The sequence below is a fragment of the Molossus molossus genome, unplaced genomic scaffold (assembly GCF_014108415.1).
Source record: "Molossus molossus isolate mMolMol1 unplaced genomic scaffold, mMolMol1.p scaffold_m16_p_2, whole genome shotgun sequence".
Classification (NCBI taxonomy): domain Eukaryota; kingdom Metazoa; phylum Chordata; class Mammalia; order Chiroptera; family Molossidae; genus Molossus; species Molossus molossus.
In genome coordinates, this window is record NW_023425355.1 from 45,764,660 (window position 1) to 45,787,018 (window position 22,359).

Here is a 22,359-nt window from a genome sequence, read left to right on the forward strand (position 1 = left end):
ACAGTCAGCAGTGGCCTTAGCTGGCAGCAGTGGCATTGGCTGTGACAGGCTAACTCGGGATAAACTCCCAAGCAGCTCCACAGCACAGAGCCAGGACAGAGGCTAAAAGAGCAGCAGCCACTTACCTTGGGTTCTGGCAGAGGGAGGGTAGATTGGCCTGGAAATGTGTGGGGTGACTCAGGATTTTATGGGAGCTCAGAGCTTTTGCTGAGTTGCAGCCACGCAGGACTGTGGTCATCTTACACCTTCCCGGGGCTCTGGGGAAAGGTGGTGGCCCCTACCTTGGAGATTCAACCAAAACCGGTGGCCATTTCTGCCCCACCCTCTGGAAATCATCTTACACTGAGCACTTGAGGGAGTTTTTCATTCAACTGAGTGGCCAAGGTTCTTCAGGTAACCACTACTGATAGCCTCCAGACAAAAAGCTAGAGGATACCTGTACCACATCCTGGGCTGGCAACTTTAACCAGGAAAGTAAGACTTGACAGTGGTGTGTAACGTGGGTCCACCCTGGCTCATCCAAACCCAGAAGAGAGAGCCACACACAGCAGAATAACAACACCCACAGGGAAAATTTGGCAGGCTCCAAAGCCCACTGTGAGAGCCAAAATGGTGAAACACAGAAACAAAAGCCAAATGAAAGAACAAGAGACTTCTACCAAAGATGGGATAAATGAGGTGCAGATAAGCAAGTTAACAGAACTAGAATTCAGAGCTATGATCTTGAGGAAGCTCAACAGCATATGTAAGGACATGAGCACCATGAGTAAAGACATAGAAATGTTGAAAATCAACCAGTTGGAAATTAAAAACCACCAAGAAGAAATGAAGAATGACATAGCAAAAATAAAGAACACATTGGAAGGTCGAAATAGCAGAGTGGAAAAAGCTGAGGACGGAATCAGTAAATTACAAGGTGGGTAGAAAAAATAAACCAATCAGAAAACCAAAAAACAAAAAAAACAAAAACAAAAACAAAAACACAAAACAATTAAGAAACAGGAAGACAGCTTAAGAGAACTGTGGGACAAATGGAAAGGTAATAACATTCACATCATAGGAGTCCTCAAACAAGAAGAAAATGAGCAAGGGTTAGAGAATATATTCAAAGAAATAGTGACAGAAAACTTCCCTAATTTGGTGAAGGAAGGAGGCATTCAATTTCAAGAAGCACAGAGAGCCCCAAGTAAGAAGAACCCAAACAGGCCCATACCGACACACATAGTAATCAAAATGACAAAAATTAAAGAGAAAGAGAGAATCCAAAAGGCAGCAAGAGATAGGTAACAGGTTAACTGCAAAGGAAACCCCATAATGCTCTCAGCTGACTTCTCAACAGAAACACTAAGGCCAGAAGGGAATGGCATGAGGTAATCAAGGTCATGAAAAACAAGGATCAAATCCAAGACTACTCTACCCAGCACGACTATTCAAAATAGAAGGACAAATAAAGATCTTTCCAGTCCAAAATAGGCTAAAGGAATATATTAGCACCAAACCAGCACTGCAAGAAATGTTAAAAGGACTGCTGTAATTAATAGGAGAAATAGGAAGAAAAATAGAACCACACTAGACAAAAATGGCAATAAATAAATACATATTAATAATCACCTTAAATGTAAATTAATTGAACACTCCAATAAAAACACACAGAGTAGCTGATTGGATAAGAAAGCATGATTCCTATATATGTTGTTTACAAGAGACCCCTCAGAACAAAAGACTCACATAGGTTGAAAGTGGAGGGATGGAAAAAAATCTTCCAAGCAAACAACAACAAAAAAATGGGGTAGCAATACTCTTTTCTGATAAAATAGATTTCAGAATGAAGACCATAACTAGAGACAAAGAAGGCCACTATATAACATGGAAAGGATCTATCCAAGAGGAAGATATAAATTTGATAAACATATATGCACCAAATATAGGAGCACCAATATATTAAAAATATTCTGAAAGACTTTGAAGGAGAAATCAATAGCAATACAATCATTGCAGGGGATTTTAACACACCGTTAAACATCACTGGATAGATCCTCTATGCAAAAAAATTAGCAAGGAAACAGAGACTCTCAATGAAGCACAAGACCAAATGGATTTAATGGATATCTGCCAAAAATTACACCCCAAAACTACAAAATTCACATTTTTTTCACGTGCACATGGGACAGTTTCAAAAACAGACCACATATTAGGGAACAAAATAAGTTTTCACAAGTTCAAGAAGATTGAAATCATATCAAGCATCTTCTCACATCATAATGGCATGAAACTAGAAATCAATTGCCACAAGAACATGAAAAGACATTTGAACACATGGAAGCTAAATAGCATGTTATGAAACAAGGAATGGGTAACTGAGGAGATCAAGGATGAAATTAAAAACTTCCTGGAATCCAATGAAAATGAACCCACGACACAAAACATATGGGATACAGCAAAAGCAGTTCTGAGAGGGAAGTTCATAGCTCTACAGGCCTACCTCATGAAGTAAGAAAAATTTCTAACAGACTACCTAACATCACAACTTAAAAAAAACTAGAAATCAAACAAAAACAAAACCCTAGAGCAAGTAGAAGGAAGGAAATAGTAAATATCAGAGCAGAAATAAAAGACAGAGACCAAAAAAACAAAACAAAACAAAACAAAACAAAAGTCAAAGGATCAATGAAACAAAAAGGTGGTTTTTTCAAAAGATAAACGAGATTGATGAACTCTTAGCTAGACTCACCAAGAAACACAGAGAGAGAACACAAATACACAAAATCAGAAATGACAGAAAAGAAGTAACAACTGATACCACAGAAGTACAGAAGATCGTTAACAACTACTATGAAAAATTACATGGCAACAAATTCAGCAATCTAACCGAAATGGACAAATTTCTAGAAATACATAGTCTTTCAAAACTGGACTGGGAAGAGATAGAAAACTTGTACAGACCAATAACAACAGAAGAAATGGAAGATGTAATCAAGACTCTCCCAGCAAACAACAGCCCAGGACTGGATGGCTTCACGGGGGAGTTTTACCAAACATTCAAAAAAGAACTAACACCCAAACTCCTCAAACTATTTCAAAAAATTCAAGAAAAAGGAAGACTTCCAAACTCATTTTATGAGGCCAGCATAATTGTAATTCCAAAACCAGAAAAAGACACTACAAAGAAACAGGCCAATATTCCTGATGAACATAGACACTAACATTCTGAACAAAATACTCGCAAATGGGATCCAGCAATACATCAAAAAAATTATTCACCATGACCAAGTGGGATTCATCCCAGGGATGCAAGGCTGGTACAGTATTCTCAAATCAATAAATGTGATACACCACATAAACAAAATAAAGAATAAAAACCACATGATCATAACAATAGATACCAAAAAAGCCTTCAACAAAATCCAGCATCCATTTCTGATGAAAATGCTCAGCAGTGTAGGAATAGAGGGATCATATCTCGACATAATAAATGCCATACATGAAAGACCTACAGCCAACATCATACTCAATGGGCAGAAACTATAAGCATTTCCCTTGAGAACATGAACAAGACAAGGATGCCAACTTTTGGCCCTCTTATTTAACATAGTACTGAAAGTCTTAGCCATAGCAATCAGACAGGAGTAAAAAATAAAAGGCAGCCAAATTAGAAAGGAGAAAGTGAAACTGTCATTATTCGCAGATGACATGATACTATACGTAGAAAACCCCAAATTCTCCATCAAAAATTTACTAGACTTAATAAATGAATTTGGGAAGGTAGCAGGATACAAAATTAACATCAATAAATTGATGGCATTCTTATATACCAATAATGAACTCACAGAAAAAGAACCTAAAAAGTAATCCCATTTACCATTGCGGCAAAAAAATTAAGATACCTAGGAATACACTTAACCAAAGAAATAAAGGACCTATTCGCAGAAAACTACAAGTCACTGAAAAAAGAAATAGAGGAAGATACAAAAAAGTGGAAGTATACACCTTGTTCATGGATTGAAAGAATTAACTTTGTTACAATGTCCGTACTACCCAAAGCAATCTATAGATTCAATGTAATCCCCATAAAAATATAAATGGCATACTTCACAGAACTAGAACAAATAGTTCAAAAGTTCATATGGAACCAAAAAAAACCTCTAATAGCCACAGCAATCTTGTAAAAGAAGAACAAAGTAGGAGGGATCACATTACCAGATTTCAGGTTATACTACAAGGCCACTTTAATCAAAACAGTCTCGTACTGGCACAAGAACAGAAATATCATTCAGTGGAACAGAATAGAGACCCCAGAAATGGACCCAAAGCAATATGGTAAATTAATATTTGAGAAAGTTGGCAAGAGCATACAGTGGAGTAAAGACAGCCTCTTTAATAAATGGTGTTGGGAAAATTGGACAGCTACATGCAAAAAAAAATGAAACTCGATCATCAACTTACACCCTACACAAGAATAAACTCAAAATGGATACAAGAGTTAAATGTGACTCATGAATTCATAAAATTTCTGGAAGAAATTGTAGGCAACAAAATTTCAGACATCATACGCTGCTGAATTTTCACGGACACATCACCTAAGGCAATAGAAACAAAGGAGAAAATGAACCCATGGGACTACATCAAACTCAAAAGCTTCTCCACAGCAAAAGATACAATCAAGAAAATGGAAAGGCTACCCACTGTATGGGAGAGCATAATTGCCAATGATATATCAGATAAGGGGTTAATTTTCAATATATATAGAGTACTCATACAACTCAACAAAAGGAAGACAAAGAACACAAAAAATGGGCAGAGGAACTAAATGGACACTCTCCAAACAGGACTTACAAATGGCTAAGAGACATTTGAAGAGATGTTCACATCACTAATCATCAGAGAGATGAAAATTAAAACAACAATGAGGTATCACCTCACATCTGTCAGAATGGCTGCCATCAACAAATCATCAAACAACAAGTGTTGGCGAGGGTGTGGAGAAAAGGGGACTCTAGTCCACTGCTGGTGGGAATGCAGACTGGTGAAGCCACTATGAAAAACACTATGGTGTTACCTCAAAAAATTAAAAATTGAACTTCCATTTGACCCAGTGATCCCACTTCTAGGAATATACCCTACGAAGCCTGAAACACCAATCAGAAAGAATATATGTACCCCCATATTTGTAGCGGCACTATTTTGCAATAGTTAAGATTTGGAAACAGCCCAAATGTCCATCAGTAGACAAATGGATAACAAAGCTGTGGTACATATTCACAATGGAGTACTATGCAGCTGTTAGAAGGAAAGATCTCTTATCCTTTGAGACGACATGGAGGGACCTGGAAAGTGTCATCCTAAGTGAAACAAGGTAAAGAGAGAAAGACAAGTATCATATGATCTCACTTATTTGTAGAATATAATGAACATAACAATCTGAGGAATGGGGTAGCCCCAGAGACGTGGATGTGGGGTACAGACAGACTATCTCCAGATGAGGGGGTGGAGGAAAGGCTAAACCACAGAACTTATATGCATGTATGCATGAACAATGGACATGGACAACAAAGGTGGGTTGAGGGCAGGGGAGGGAGGAATCAGTGGGGTAAAAGGAGAAACATCTGTAACAAATATAAATTAATTAATTTAAATAAAATTTCAATAAAGAAACTGAGATTTTAGTGATGCATTAGATCAAATAGACTTAATAAATATTTACAGAGAATTACACCCCAAAACTGCAGATTTTACATTTTTTTCAAATGTGTATGGAACATTCTCAAAGATAGACCACCTGTTATGACACTAAGTCTCTACAAATTAAAGGAGATTAAAATCAGATCAAGCATCTTCTTAGATCACAATGGCATAAAACTAGAAATCAATTACAACAAAAACATGCAAAAACATTAAAACACATGGAAGGTAACTAAAATGTTATTAAACAATAACAAGGTGGTTACCAAGGAGATCAAGGAAGACATAAAAAACATCGTGAAAATTAATAAAAATAAGGACACAACAATAAATGCATAGGACATGGTGAAACAGTCCTGAGAGAGAAGTTCATTGCACTACAGGCCTATCTCAAGAAATAAGAAACATTTTTAATACAGTATCTAACCCTACAACTGAAAGAACTAGAAAGTAAACAAAAAGAAAAATGTAGAGGAAGTGAAAAAAGAAATAATAAAGGTCAGAGTGGAAATAAACAACATGAAGACTGAAAAAAAAATTCAAAAGATCAATGAAACAAAAAGCTGGGTTTTTTGAAAAGATAAACCTTTAGCCAGACTTACCAAAGAAACAGGAATTAAATTAAGAAAATCAGAAATGAAACAGGGCAAGTAACAACTGTTACCAGAGAAAGTGTTGGAAAATACTATGAACAATTATATGCCAACAAATTGGACAACCTTGGTGAAATGAACAAATTTCTAGAATCAAGGTCTCCCAAACTGAGCTGGGAAGAGTCAGAGAACTTGGCCAGACCAATAACAACTAAAAAAAACTTGAAGCTGTAATCAACACACTTCCAGCAAACTGAAGCCCTGGTCTGGAAGTCTTCACAGAGAAGTTTTACCAAACATTCAAAGAAAAACTAACACCCATTCTTCTCAAACTATTCCAAAACATTCAAGGGAAAGGATGACTTCCAAGCTCTTTTTATGTGGCCAACATAATTCTAATTTCAAAACTAGATGAAGACACTGCAGTGAAAGAGAACTACAGGCCAATAACCCTGATGAACATAAATGCCGAAATCCCCAACAAAATATTAGAAAATCAGATTCAGCAAAACATTTAAAAAAGTATTCAATGTGACCAAGTGGATTCATTCCAGGGATGCAAAGCTGCTACAATACTTACAAATCAATATATTTGATACATCACATAAACAAAATGAAGGATAAAATCATGATTATATCAATAGATGCTGAAAAAGCATTTGACAAAATTTAGCACCCACTTCTGTTAAAAAACACTTAGAAATGTGGAAACAGAGGAAACATATCTCAACATAATAAAGGCCATATATTAAAAACCTGAAGCAAACTTCACACTCAATGGGAACAAATTAAAAACGTTTCCCTGTTGAATAGGAACAAGACAGTGCCCAATTTTGCCACTCTTATTTAACAAAGTATGGAAGTCATAACCACATCAATTAGATACGAAGAAAAAATGAAAGGATCCAAATTGGAAAGGAGGAAGTGAAACTGTCATTATTCGTGGGTGGCACATTGTACATAGAATATCCTACCTAAAGACTCTATAAAAAGTCTACTAGATTTAATAAATTAATTTGCTAAAAATATCATGGTACAAAATTAACATCCAGAAAGCAATGACATTCTTATACACCAATAATGAACACTCAGAAATGGAAACAAACAAGCAAACAAACAAACAAAAAACAAAACCACAAGCAAAATCCCATTTACCCTTGCACCCAAAAAAAAAAAAAAAAAAGAAAGAAAGAAAGAAAGAAAGAAAGAAAAAGAACAGAAAAAAAGATACCTAGGAATAAACTGAACTATGAAGGTAAAACACCTGTTCTCAGAAAACTACAGAATATTTTAAAAAGTAACAGAGGAATCTATAAAAAAAAGTGGAAACATATACTTTGGCTTTGAAAAATCAACACATTAAAATGTTCATATTACCCAAAACAATCTACAGATTCAATTAAAGTACCAAGGACATATTTCACAGATCTAGAACAAATACTCCAAAAGTTTATATGGAACAAAAAAAGGCCCCAAATAGCCACAGAAATCTTGAAAAAGAAGAACAAAGATGAAGGGATCACAATACTAGATATCATGTTACACTACAAAGTTTCATAATCTAAACAGCCTGATACTGGCACAAGAACAGGCATATAGATCAATGAAATAGAACAGACAACCCAGAAACCAACCCAAGGCATTATGCTCAATTAATACTTGATAATGTAGGCAAGAGCATACAATGGAGAAAAGACAGTCTCTTCTATAAATAGTGTTGGGAAAATTGGACAGCTACATGCAAAAATAATGAAACTATGCCACCATTTTACCAAAAACAAGAATAAACTCAAAATGGATAAAATACTTAATTGTAACCCTTGAAACCATAAAAATCTTAGAGGAAAATGCCAGCAGAGACATCTCAGACATGATAAGTAGGTGAATTTTCACTGATACATCACCTAAGGCAAGAGAAACAAAGGAAATAACTAATAAATGGGACTAAATCAAAATTAAAATTTTCTGCACAGCAAAAGAAAGCAGCATCAAAATGAACAGGGAACCCACTCTCTGGGAGTGCATATTTGCTAACAGTACATTGTATAAAGGTTTAATATCTAAAATATATAGAGTATCCATACCACTCAACAAAAGGAAGATAAACTGTCCAATCAAAAAAGAATTAAAAAATGGCAGAGGACCTGAATAGACACTTCTCCAAACAGGACATAGAAATTGCCAGGAGACATATAAAAAAATACTCAACGTCTCTAATATCAGAGAGATGCAAATTAAAACAACTATGAGATAACACCTCACTCTTCCTGGAATGGTGGCCATCAACAAATCCTCAAACAAGTGCTGGCAAGAATGTGGTTGAAAGGGGACTCTAGTATACTGCTGGTGGAAATGCAGACTGGTGCAGCCACGATGGAAAACAATATGGTGCTTCCTCAAAAAATTAAAAATAGAATTTCCATTTGATCCAATGTTTCCTCTTCTAGCAATATATACTAACAAACCTGAAAAAACAATAAGAAAGAATATATGCACCTCTATGTTTACAGCACTATCTATAATTGCTAAGATCTGGAAACTGCCTAAGTGTCTATCAGTAGATGAGTAGATAAAATGCTGTCATATTTTTATAATGGAATATTATGCAGTTGTAGAAAAGAAAAATGTCTTACCCTTTGAGACAACATGGAGTGACCTTGAGAATATCTTGCTGAACAAAATAAGCCAGTCAGAGAAAGACAAGTACCACATGATCTCACTTATTTATGGAACATCATGAAAAAACTAAGCTGTCAATCAAAAGAGATCCAGAGTCATGGAATAAGGAACAGCCTAACAAACCTCAGAGGCATGAGAGGTTGGAGGGGTCAAAACAGATAAAACAAAGAACTTATATGCATATATGTACAACCAATGGAAACAGATATTAAGTTGGGGGTAGCAGGAGGGAGGTGGGAGGTCATCAATGAAAAAAAGGGGGACATCTCCAATACTTTCAACAAGAAAAATCAAGCTGTAATAAGCATTTGTTTATACTTTTATAATGGACATATGCCTTCATTTATCTTGGACAAATACCTAAGAATAGAAAGACTGAATCATATGGTATGTGCAAATCTAATCTAAAACTATTTGGCAAAACTGTTTTCAATGTGGATATATTAATTTTATTCTTGTCAGAAATATCTTAAGGTTTAAGTTCCTCTACCTCCTTGTCAAAACTAAGTATGATTAGTCATTTTAATGTTATCAATTCTAGTAAATGTGTAATGGTATTGCATTGTGGTTTTATTATGCATTCCATAATGACTGTTGATGCTGACTAACTTTGCATGTGCTTCTTTGTTATTCAAAAAAATTTTTGTAGAGTATCTTTATAGTATTTTAGCTATTTTAAAATTATTTTCTTAATGAGTTAGGAGTATAAGTCTTTTATCAAATATATGATTCAGAAATATTATATCTTAATCTGGGACTTATGTTTTTATTCTCTTAATGCTTTTGGAGAGGAGAAATTTTTTATCATTTACTTAATTTATTTTTGTTACCAATGTTTCTCCTCACCCCCATTGACACTCTTCACCTGTTCCCATCCCCACCCCCACCAGCATTATTGTCTAGGTCCATTGCTTATATGCATAAGTAATTTGGTTTATCTCTTCACTCCTCCCTACTCCCGTCTCTGAAGCTTGTCAGTCTGAACCCTACTTCTATTTCTCTGATTCTATTTTGTTCATCACCTTATTGTGTTCATTATATTCCACAAATAAGTGAGATTATGTGATACTTGTCTTTCTCTGACTGGCTTATTTCACTTAGCATAATACTCGCCAAATCCCTCCATGTCATCTCAAAGGATAAGAGATCTTTCTTTCTTACAGCTGCATAGTATTCCATTGTTTACATGTACCAAAGATTTTTTTATCCACTCATCCACTCATGGACACGTGGGTTGTTTCCAGATCTTAGCTATTGTAAATAATGCTGCTATGAACGTAGGGGTACATATATTCTTTCTGATTGGTGTTTCATGTTTCTTGGGGTATATTCCTAGAAGTGGGATCACTGGGTCAAATGGCAGTTCAATTTTTAACGTACTGAGTTAACACCATAGTGTTTCCCACAGTGGCTGCACCAGTCTGCATTCCCACCAGCATTATACTAGCGTCCCCCTTTTTCCACACCTTCGCCAATGCTTGTTTTTGGATGATTTGTTGATGGTGGCCATTGTGACAGGTGTGAGGTGATACCTCATTATTGTTTTAAAACGTATTTTTTTCTATTATGAGTATGCTATTGGTGTTGAATCAAAGAATATGTTTGCATTAATGACAGGGCACATGCAAAAAAATTTCCTCTGCTTTTTTCTAGAAATTGTATAATTTTAGGATTTAAATTAAGGTCTATGACCCATGTTGGATAAATTTTTGTATTTACTCTCAAGCATAGATTAAAATTCCATTTTAAAAAATGTTTTTTCTTTATTGATTTTAGAGGGAGAGGAAGGAAGAGAGAGAGAGATAGAAACATCGATGAGAGAGAACATTGATTGGCTGCCTCCTGCATGTCCCCCACTGGGGATGGGGCCCATAACCTGAGCATGTGCCCTGACCTGGAATTGAACCAGAAACCTCTTGGTGCATGGGTTGCTCAACTACTGAACCATACCGGCCAGGCTAAAATTCTGCGTTTATAAACAAATGGATACTCGATTTCCCAGCACCATTTGCAGAAGTATATTTTTCTACTGAATTACCATTGCTCCTGTGTCAAAAAACCAGTTGTGTAGACCTGGCCAGTTTAACTTAATGGTTAGAGCATGACCCATGGACCAAAGTGTCATGGGTTCGATTACAGTCAAGGGCACATAGCTTGGTTGCAGTTTGGTCCTCAGCCCTGGTTGAGGTCGTGTGGGGGGTGACCAATTGATGCATCTCTCTCACATCAATGTTTCTCTCTCTCTCTCTCTCTCTCTCTCTCTCTCTCTCTTTCTTGCTCCCTCTCTCTCTCTTTCTCCCTCCCTCCCTTCCTCACACTCTATCTGAACATAAATAAAAAATATTTTTGAGTAAAAATTTAAAAAAAGAAAAAGAAAAAAGTAGTGTGTATATATGTGTGAGTCTATTTCTGGACATTTTGTTCTCTTCCATTTGCCTATTTGGTTATGTTTGTATCAATACCACACTGCTTTGATTATGTAGCTTTATAATATGTCTTGAAATTAGATAGTATTTGTCCTGAAAATTTGTTGTTTTTAAAATTGTTTTGGCTATTTCAGATTCTTGCAATTTCATACAAATTTCAGAATATCACTTTGTACAATTAAAAGAATGCATACTTTTAAAAGATTTTTCAAATCGTTATTCAAGTTTGTCACTAAATATTTCTTATTCTTTATGCCATTTTAAAAGTATTATTTTGATTTATGATTGTTCATTGCTAGTATGTACAAAAGTGGTTTTTGTATGTTCATTTTATATTCTACAATCTTCCTAAACTTATTTCCTTTAACTTTGTTGTAGATCTATAAAATTATTTACGTAGGTGATCATTGTGGACATTTTGGCTTAAAATTTTGCACCTTTGCACTTTTGTAGATTCCAATTATATTTATATTAGGCTGCTTGAATGAGGGCATTTACATTGTTTTGGATTCTTATTTCTCTGTGTTTCATTTTTATTTTATTTTTTTCAATTATTTTTTATTAATTTTTTTGTTACAAATGTTTCTCCTTTTCCCCCCATTGACACGCTCCTCCCCATCCCCCAACTATGTTGTCTATGTCCACTGGTTATGCATACATGCATATAAGTTCTGTGGTTTATCTCTCCCCACCCAACACACCTTCTTCTGAGGTTCATCAGTTTGTACTCTACCTCTGTGTCCCTGGGTCCATTTTGTTCAGCAGTTTGTTTAGTTCATTATATTCCACAAATAAGTGAGATCATGTGATATTTGTCTTTCTCTGCTAGGCTTGTTTTGCTTAGCATAATATTCTCCAGATCCCTCTATCTCATCACAAATGATAAGAGATCTTTGTTTCTTACAGCTGCATAGTATTCCATTGTGTTCATGTACCACAGCTTTTTAATCCGCTCATCTACTGATGGACACTTGGGTTGTTTCCTGATCTTAGCTATTGTAAATAATGCTACTATGAACATAGGGGTACATATATTCTTTCTGATTGGTGTTTGAGGCTTTTCAGGGTATATTCCTAGAAATGGGATCACTGGGTCAAATGGCACTTCAATTTTGGACTTCTTGAGGTAACACCATAGTTTTTTCCATAGTGGCTACACCAGTCTGCATTCCCACCAGCAGTGTACCAAAGTTTCCTTTTCTCCATACCCTCACCACCACTTGTTGTTTGATGATTTGTTGATGGCAGCAATTCTGACAGATGTAAAGTGATAACTCATAGGTGTTTTAATTTTCATCTCTCTGATGATTACTGACATTGAGCATTTTTTAAAAAATATGTCTCTTGGCCATTTGTATGTCCTCTTTGGAGAGGTGTCTATTTAGGTTTTCTGCTCATTTTTTAATTGAGTTCTTTGTCATCTTTTTGTTGAGTTGTATGAACACTCTACATATTTTGGAAATTAATCCCTTATCTGATGCATCATTGGCAATTATGGTCACCCATATAGTGGGTTCCCTTTGAATTTTGATGATTGTTTCTTTTGCTGTGCAGAAGCTTTTTAGTTTGATTTAGTCCCATGTGTTCATTTCTTTACTTAGTTTCTTTTGCCTTAGGTATTGTATCAGTGAAAATTCTGCTGCATATGATGTCTAAAATTTTGTTTTCTACATTTTCTTCTAGAATTTGTATGGATTCACAAGTTACATTTAAGTCTTTTATCTGTCTTGAATTTTCTCTGGTGTATGGTGTAAGTTGGGGGTCTAGCTTCATTTTTTTGCAAATAGTTGTCCATTTTTCCCAACACCATTTATTGGAGAGACTGTCTTGACTCCACTGTATGCTCTTGCCATTTTTGTCAAATATTAATTGAGCATATTGTTTTGGGTCAATTTCTGAGTTCTCTGTTCTGTTCCATTGATCTGTCTGCCTGTTCTTGTGCCAGTACGAGGCTGTTTTGATTATAGTAGCTTTGTATTATAACCTGATATCTGGTAATGTGATCCCTCCTACTTTGTTCTTCTTTTCAAGATTGCTATGGATATTTGGGGTATTTTTTAGTTCCATATAAACTTTTGGATTGTTTGTTCTAGTTCTGTGAAATATGTCATTGGTATTTCATGGGGATTGTATTGAATCTATAGATTGCTTTGGGTAGTATGGACATTTTAATGATAATTCTTCCAATCCATGAACAAGGTATGTGCTTTCACTTTTTTATATCTTCCTCCATTTTTTTTTTTTTTTTTCAATGACCTGTAGTTTTCTGTGAAGTGGTCCTTTATTCTTTGGTTAAGTTGTTTTCTACATATCTTATTATTATTATTATTATTATTTTTGCTGTGATGGTAAATGAAGTTGTTTTTTCAGTTTCTCTTTCGGTGATTTCATCATTGGTTTATAAGAATGCTATTATTTTTTTAATGTTAATTTTGTATCCTGCTACTTTGACAAATTCATTTATTAACTCTAGTAGATTTTTGATGGAGTTGTTAGGGTTTTCTATGTACAATATTATCTCATCTGCAAATAATGATGGTTTTACTTCCTACTTTTAAATTTTGACCCTTTTATTTATTTATTTTCATGTCTGATTGTTGTGGCTAAGACTTCCAGTACTATGTGACAAGATAGGGATGCCCACTTTCACCACTGTTATTCATTTTGATTTTTACGTTGCTGTTTCTCTTAGTTTGTTACTATTTTGCTGGAATATCTAATATGTCACTAATTGCTCTTGTATATATTTAATCCCATATATCATCACTTTTATTTTGAAAATTTTATTTGGATTTTTTTATAAATAGTTTTCATATTTTTACTTTTAGAAGCCGTAAAAAAATGATTTCAATAACTTCTTTAATTTTCTTTTCTTTTAATTCTAACATCTGTGTCAGTTCTAGGGTGATTTTAACTGCTTATTTTCTATATTTATATTCATATCTTTTTTGTCTATTTTCATGGCTGGCCCTCTTTGATTGCAAGGCAGACATTGTGAATTTCACCTTGTCACATGCTGAATATATATTTTTTTATTTTTATGAATTTTTATTTATTTTTTTGTTACAGATATTTTACCTTTTTACCCCATTGGCACCCCCCACCCCACCACCCCTCCACCCTGTCCTTGGCTTAGTTGTCCATGTCCATTGGTCATGCACACATGCATATAAGTTCTGTGGTTTATCTCTACCCCCCCCCATCCCCTCTTCTGAGGGATGTCAGTCTGTGCCCTACTTCCATGTGTCTGGGTCTACTGTATTCCTCAGACTGTTATATTCATTATATTCCGTATATAAGTGAGATCATGTGGTATTTGTCTTTTTCTGCTTGGCTTCTTTCACTTAGGATAATACTTTCCAGGTCCCTCCATGTCATCTCAAAGGATAAGAGATCTTTTTTTTCTTACCGCTGCATAGTACTCCATTGTGTATATGTACCACAGCTTTTTTATCCATTCGTCCACTGGTGGACACTTGGGCTGTTTCCAGATCTTAGCTATTGTAAATAGTGCTGCTATGAACATGGGGGTACATATATTCTTCCTGATTGGTGTTTCAGGCTTCTTAGGGTATATTCCCAGCAGTGGGATCACTAGGTCAAATGGAAGTTCAATTTTTAATTTTTTGAGGTAGCACCATATTGTTTTCCATAGCGGCTGCACCAGTCTGCATTCCCACCAGCAGTGTATTAGAGTCCCCTTTTCTCCACACCCTCGCCAACACTTGTTGTTTGATGATTTGTTGATGGCGGCCATTCTGACAGGTGTGAGATGATACCTCATTGTTGTTTTAATTTGCATCTCTCTGATGATTAGTGATGTTGAGCATTTCTTCATATGTCTCTTGGCCATTTGTATGTCCTGTTTAGAGAGCTGTCTATTCAGCTCCTCTGCCCATTTTTTAATTGGGTTCTTTGTCTTCCTTTTGTGGAGTTGTATGAGCACTCTATATATATTGGAAATTAACCCCTTATCTGATACATCATTGGCAATGATGTTCTCCCATACAGTGGGTTGCCTTTCCATTTTGATGATTGTTTCTTTTGCTCTGCAGAAGCTTTTGAGTTTGATGTAGTCCCATGTGTTCATTTTTTCCTTTATTTCTGTTGCCTTAGGTGATGTATCAGTGAAAATTCTGCTCCGTATGATGTCCGAAATTTTGTTGCCTACATTTTCTTTAGAATTTTTATGGATTCACGGGTCACATTTAAGTCTTTTATCCATTTTGAGTTTATTTTTGTGTATGGTGTAAGTTGATGGTCTAGTTTCATTTTTTTGCATGTAGCTGTCCAGTTTTCCCAACACCATTTATTAAAGAGGCTGTCTTTACTCCACTGTATGCTCTTGCCACCTTTGTCAAATATTAATTGAGCGTATTGCCTTGGGTCCATTTCTGGGTTTTCAGTTCTGTTCCACTGGTCTATATGCCTGTTCTTGTGCCAGTACCAGGCTGTTTTGGTTACAGTCGCTTTGTAGTATAACCTGATATCTGGTATTGTGATCCCACATACTTTGTTCATCTTTTTCAAGATTGCTGTGGCTATTCGGGGTCTTTTTTGGTTCCATATGAACTTTTGAAGTATTTGTTCTAGTTCTATGAAATATGTCGTTGATATTTTGATGGGGATTGCATTGAATCTATAGATTGCTTTGGGTAGTATGGACATTTTAATTATGTTAATTCTTCCAATCCATGAACAGGGTATGTGGTTCCACTTTTTTATATCTTCCTCTATTTCTTTTTTCAATGACCTGTAGTTTTCTGCAAATAGGTCCTTTACTTCTTTGGTTAAGTTTATTCCTAGGTATCGTACTTTTTTTGGCGCAATGGTAAACGGGATTGTTTTTTCAGTTTCTCTTTCTGTGAGTTCATCATTGATGTACAAGAATGCCGTCGATTTCTTGACGTTAATTTTGTATCCTGCTACTTTGCCAAATTCATTTATTAAGTCTAATAGATTTTTGATGGAGTCTTTAGGGTTTTCTATGTACAATATCATGTCATCCGCAAATAATGACAGTTTCACTTCCTCCTTTCCAATTTGGATCCCTTTTATTTTTTCTTCATGTCTGATTGCTGTGGCTAAGACTTCCAGTACAATGTTAAATAAGAGTGGCGAAAGTGGACATCCCTGTCTTGTTCCTGTTCTTAATGGAAATGTTTTTAGTTTCTGTCCATTGAGTATGATGTTGGCTGTAGGTCTTTCATATATGGCCTTTATTATGTCGAGATATGATCCCTCTATTCCTACATTGCTGAGCGTTTTTACCAGAAATGGATGCTGGATTTTGTCGAATGCTTTTTCAGCATCTATTGATATGATCATGTGGTTTTTATTCTTCATTTTGTTTATGTGGTGTATCACGTTTATTGATTTGCGAATATTGTACCAGCCTTGCATCCCTGGGATGAATCCCACTTGGTCATGGTGAATAATTTTTTTGATGTATTTCTGGATCCGATTTGCTAATATTTTGTTCAGGATTTTGGCGTCTATGTTCATCAGGGATATTGGCCTGTAGTTTTCTTTCTTCGTAGTGTCTTTTTCTGGTTTTGGAATTAGAATTATGCTGGCCTCATAGAACGTGTTTGGAAGTCTTCCTTCTTCTTGAACTTTTTGAAATAGTTTGAGGAGAATGGGTGTTAGTTCTTTTTTGAATGTTCGGTAAAACTCCCCCGTGAAACCATCTGGGCCTGGGATTTTGTTTGCTGGGAGAGTCTTGATTACCTCTTCAATTTCCTTAATTGTTATTTGTCTGTTCAAGTTTTCTATCTCTTCCGGGGATAGTTTTGGGAGACTGTGTGTTTCTAGAAATTTGTCCATTTCGCTTAGATTGTCAAATTTGTTGCCATATAGTTGTTCATAGTAGTTGTTAACGATCTTTTGTATTTCCATGGTGTTGGTTGTTACTTCTCCTCTTTCATTTCTGATTTTGTGTATTTGGGTTCTCATTCTTTGTTTCTTGGTGAGTCTAGCTAAGGGTCTGTCAATCTTGTTTATCTTTTCGAAAAACCAGCTCTTTGTTTCATTGATCCTTTGAATTGTTTTTTTGGTCTCTATGTAATTTTTTCTGCTCTGATCTTTACTATTTCCTTCCTTCTACTTGCTCTGGGGCTTTCTTTTTGTTTGCTTTCTGATTCTTAAGTTATGAGGTTAGACAGTCAATTAGAAATTTTTCTTGTTTTTTGAGGTAGGCTTGTAGTGCTATGAACTTCCCTCTCAGAACTGCTTTCGCTGCATCCCATAGATTTTGTGTTGTTGTGTGTTCATTTTCATTGGTTTCCAGGAAGTTTTTAATTTCTTCCTTGATCTCCTCGGTGACCCATTCATTGTTTAATAACATGCTATTTAGCCTCCATGTGTTGAAATGTCTTTGCATGTTCTTGTTGCAATTGATTTCTAGTTTCATGCCATTGTGATCTGAGAAGATGCTTGATATGATTTCAATCTTCTTGAACTTGTAGAGATTTAGTTTGTGTCCTATCATGTGGTCTATCTTTGAGAATATCCCATGTGCACTTGAGAAGAATGTGTATTCTGTAGTTTTGGGGTGTAATTCTCTGTAGATATCTATTAAATCCATTTGGTCTAGTGCTTCATTTAGAGTCTCTGTTTCCTTGCTAATTTTTTGCCTATAGGATCTATCCAGTGCTGTCAACGGGGTGTTGAAGTCCCCTGCTATGATTGTATTGTTGTCGATTTCTCCTTGGAAGTCCTCCAGAAGGTTTTTAATATATTTTGGTGCTCCTATATTGGGTGCATATATGTTTATCAAGGTTATATCTTCCTGTTGGATAGATCCTTTCAATATTATGTAGTGGCCGTCTTTGTCTCTAGTTATGGTCTTCATTTTGAAATCTATTTTATCAGATATGAGAATTGCTACCCCAGCTTTTTTTTGCTTTTCATTTGCTTGGAATATTTTTTTTCCATCCCTTCACTTTCAACCTATGTGAGTCTGTTGAGAGGTGGGTCTCTTGTAAACAACATATAGATGAGTCATGCTTTCTTATCCAATCAGCTACTCTGTGTCTCTTTATGGGAGCATTCAATCCATTTACGTTTAAGGTGATTATTGATATGTACTTATTTGTTGCCATTTTTGTTTTGTGTGGTTCTATTTTTCTTCCCATTTCTACTGCTAGTTACAGCAGTCCTTTTAACATTTCTTGCAGTGCTGGTTTGGTGCTAATGTATTCCCTTAGCCTTTTTTTGTCTGGGAAGCTCTTTATTTGATCTTCTATTTTGAATGATAGCCTTGCTGGGTAGAGTAGACTTGGATTCAGATTCTTGTTTTTCATGACTTTGTTTACTTCATGCCATTCTCTTCTGGCCTGTAGTGTTTCTTGTGAGAAGTCAGCTGAGAGCCTTATGGGGTTTCCTTTGTAGGTAACCTGTTGCTTATCTCTTGCTGCTTTTAGGATTCTCTCTTTGTCTTTAATTTGTGGCATTTTAATTACTATGTGTCTTGGTGTGGGCCTGTTTGGGTTCTTCTTACTTGGGACTCTCTGTGCTTCTTGAACTTGAATGCCTTCTTCCTTCACCAAATTAGAGAAGTTTTCTCTCACTATTTTTTTTTTAATATATTCTCTATCCCTTGCTCCTTTTCTTCTTCTTCGGGGACTCCTATGATGCGAATATTATTACGTTTCCAGTTGTCCCATAGTTCTCTTAAGCTGTCTTCCTGTTTTTTAATAGTTATTTCCTTTTGTTTTTCTGATTGGTTGATTTTTTCTACCCTTCTTCTAATTCACTGATCCGGTCCTCAGCTTCTCCTACTCTGCTTTTTAAACCTTCCAATGTGTTTTTCATTTCGGATATGTCATTTTTTATCTCTTCTTGTTGGTTTTTAATTTCCCATTGGCTTATTTTCAGTGTCTCTATGTCCTTACTTATGCTGTTCAGCTTCCTCAAGATCATGGCTCTGAATTCTAGCTCTGTTAACATGCCTAATTGCTCCACATTGATCTCATCTTCAGTGGAGGTGTCTTGCTCTTTCATTTGGCTTCTGTTTCTGTGTTTCACCATTTTGGCTATCACTGTGGGCTTTGGAGCCTGTCAAGTTCTCCCTGTGGGTGTTGGTGTTCTGCTGTTTGTTGCTCCCTCTCCTGTGTTTAGATGAGCGAGGGAGGACCCACGTTGAACACCACTGTCAAGTCTTACTTTCCTGGTTAAAGTTGCCAGCCCAGGAAATGTACTGTTATCCTCTAGCTTTTTGCCTGGAGGCTATCAGTCTAGATTAATTGATGAGTTTTGGGTTTCAGTTGATTGAAAAACTCCCTCTGGTGCTCAGCCAAGGGGCTTTCAGGAGGGTGGGGCAGATGCTGGTTGTTAGTGAGCCTCAATTAGCACTTCAATGGCCCACAGGGTGCGGTTGGATCTCCGAGGGAGGTGCTGCTGCCTCTCCTTAGAGCCCTGGGAAGGAGCAATGTGGCCACCGTTCTGAGTGGCTGCACTCAGCCAAAGCTCTGAGCGCCCTCCAGATCCCGAGTGTCCCCACACAGTTCCAGTCCAGTCCGCCCTCCCTCCGCCGGAGCCCAAGGTGAGTGGCTGTGGCTGTTTTAGCCTCTGTCCCGGCTGCGCTGTGGAGCCGCCTGGGAGTGTAACCCGAGGGCGTCGCTCCCAGCTAAGGCCACTGCCGAGCTTCGGACCGTGGGCTCCTAGCCCCGTCTTGCGCCTTCGCAATCCTACCAGGATCGAGTCGGTGTCCCTCGTTGTATGGTCCTCGCAAGCTGCTTTTCTGTTGGTTTTTCCCGTCGATTTGTCTGTGTTATCGTTGTAATTCCAGTTTGGTTCTGGGAGACGGTCTGTGTAGCTCCGTTCACTCCGCCGCCATTTTTTGGTTTCCCAGATGCTGAATATTTTTATTACTATAAATATTCTTAAACTTTGGGACACAGAGAGTTTACTTGGAATCTGTTTTATTCTTTTGGATATTGATGTTAGGCTTTGTTAGGTGGGAACAGAGAGGTGATCAGTCTAGGATTAATTATTGTTAGTTATTGAAGCAAATCTTTATGTGTAATCAACCTAATGTCTCATGAATCATAAAGTTTTTCACCTCTTTTGTAGGAACAAAAATTATTCCTGTCCCTGTATGAATACCAGTCTGCTATTTTCTGTCTCAGGTAGTTTCCTTACATTCAAGTACTTATCAGTTCTCAGCTAAATGCTAGGAAGGAGTTCCCTTAGCTCGTTTGAATTTTGCCCTCTGCAGTTCTCTTCACTCTGGTATTCTATCCTGTCTAGTTGCTTTGGTCTTCCTATCTCCTCAGCTCCTTCTCCTCATCTCTGAGAGTCTCCTGGGCCTTGTTTTGGTTCTGAATTTGAATCTGGATATCAAGGAACTGTACTCACTAAACACAGTGGGTCCAGAACAAACTGATCCCTCCTCAGCATCAGGGAGTGACCACAATACTTTTCACAGAGAAGTTCCATCATGGGTGTTAGTTAGCAGTACTGTGAAAATCATAACCAGGCAGAACATTCTAAGGTGACTGTTGCCAAGTTGCTACTTGATGGATACAAAATTTTTACAGCAGTGGTTAACATATATTTTCTCTTTGATTCATAATCACACTAAACATGTGCCTTGAAGCAGTGTGCCCGAAAGCATGTGTTCGTATTGTCCTTTTGATCAACCTGCTGCAGAAAACAAAATGCCTCTAACAAAGACATATTGTTCCCTAAAATGAATGTCAAATATTTGTACTATGATTTTGATTAAATGTCGACTCAATCTCTATTTCTGTCCGGACTCATCTCCGAAATTATGATAGAAGTACAAGGGACACCAGTCAATGAACAAAATGTTTATATTTATGCATCTTGTTCAAAGAATATATTCAAATATGTAGAAAGATTGCAAATTGCATTCTATTTTGAAGGACACATGAGTATTTCACATGTAATGAATGCATCTGTTCAGAAATTCCCCATTGTCAGACAATGAAGTGTTAAAAAATTACTCATGGTCTACTGAATGTAATCCAAATAATTAAAATAGTATTGTCATTTAAGTAAATCTTAAAGCTAAAAAATGAAAATGGAAGTCTTAGGGGGAATAGGGTGGTTGCCTCAGATATGAAGGTCCCGCCATGTGAAAGAGAGATTAAAATTATTCTGGTTAGCTCAAGATAGCACAGTCCATACCAATGGTTCAAAATTTATTTTGTTAAAATTGATTTATTTGGAGAAAGAATTTTGTAATGACCTTGTTATCTTGAAATAAGTTTCTTTATGTAATAGTGATCACTTCTTTTATTCACAAACAGTACATTTTCAAAGTGTTATTTTCTTTTTTGATTCTTAAAACAATCCAGGGAAGTGAGTTAAGGAAATGATGACAGTGCACTGACTTACATCAGCTTGCAAGAACTGATTTTGTGCATCTTTTCATGTTGCAGTGTCAGCTTAATATCTTAAAATTGGCCACAGTGTGAGTATAAACATCACGTGAATCTGCAAATACTTACTTGTCCATTCCTCCCAGACAGTTGTTAAATGTTTACCAGCACATCATTGCATAAAGACAAAAAGTCTGAAACTTAGGTAAGTGTTTGAATGTTTTTATGTGCTTTTACTGCAGTTAATTTCTAGTTTCATACCATTGTGATCTGAGAAGATCTTGATATGATTTCAACCTTCTTGAACTTGAAGAGACAGTTTGTGTCCCAACATGTGGTTTATTTTTGAGTATGACCCATGTGCACTTGAGAAGAATGTGAATTCTTCAGTTTTGGGGTGTAATTCTCTATAGATATCTATCAAATCCATTTGATCTAGTTCATAATTTGAAGTCTGTTTTCTTGTTAATTTTATGTCTAGAGAATCTTTCCAGTGATGTCAGAGGGGTGTTTAAGTCCCCTGCTATGATAGTATTGCTGTCAAGTTCTCCTTTGAAGTCCTACAGAAGGTTTATAATACATTTTGGTTCTCCTATGCATACATGTTTACCAAGGTTATATTCTGCTTTCGAA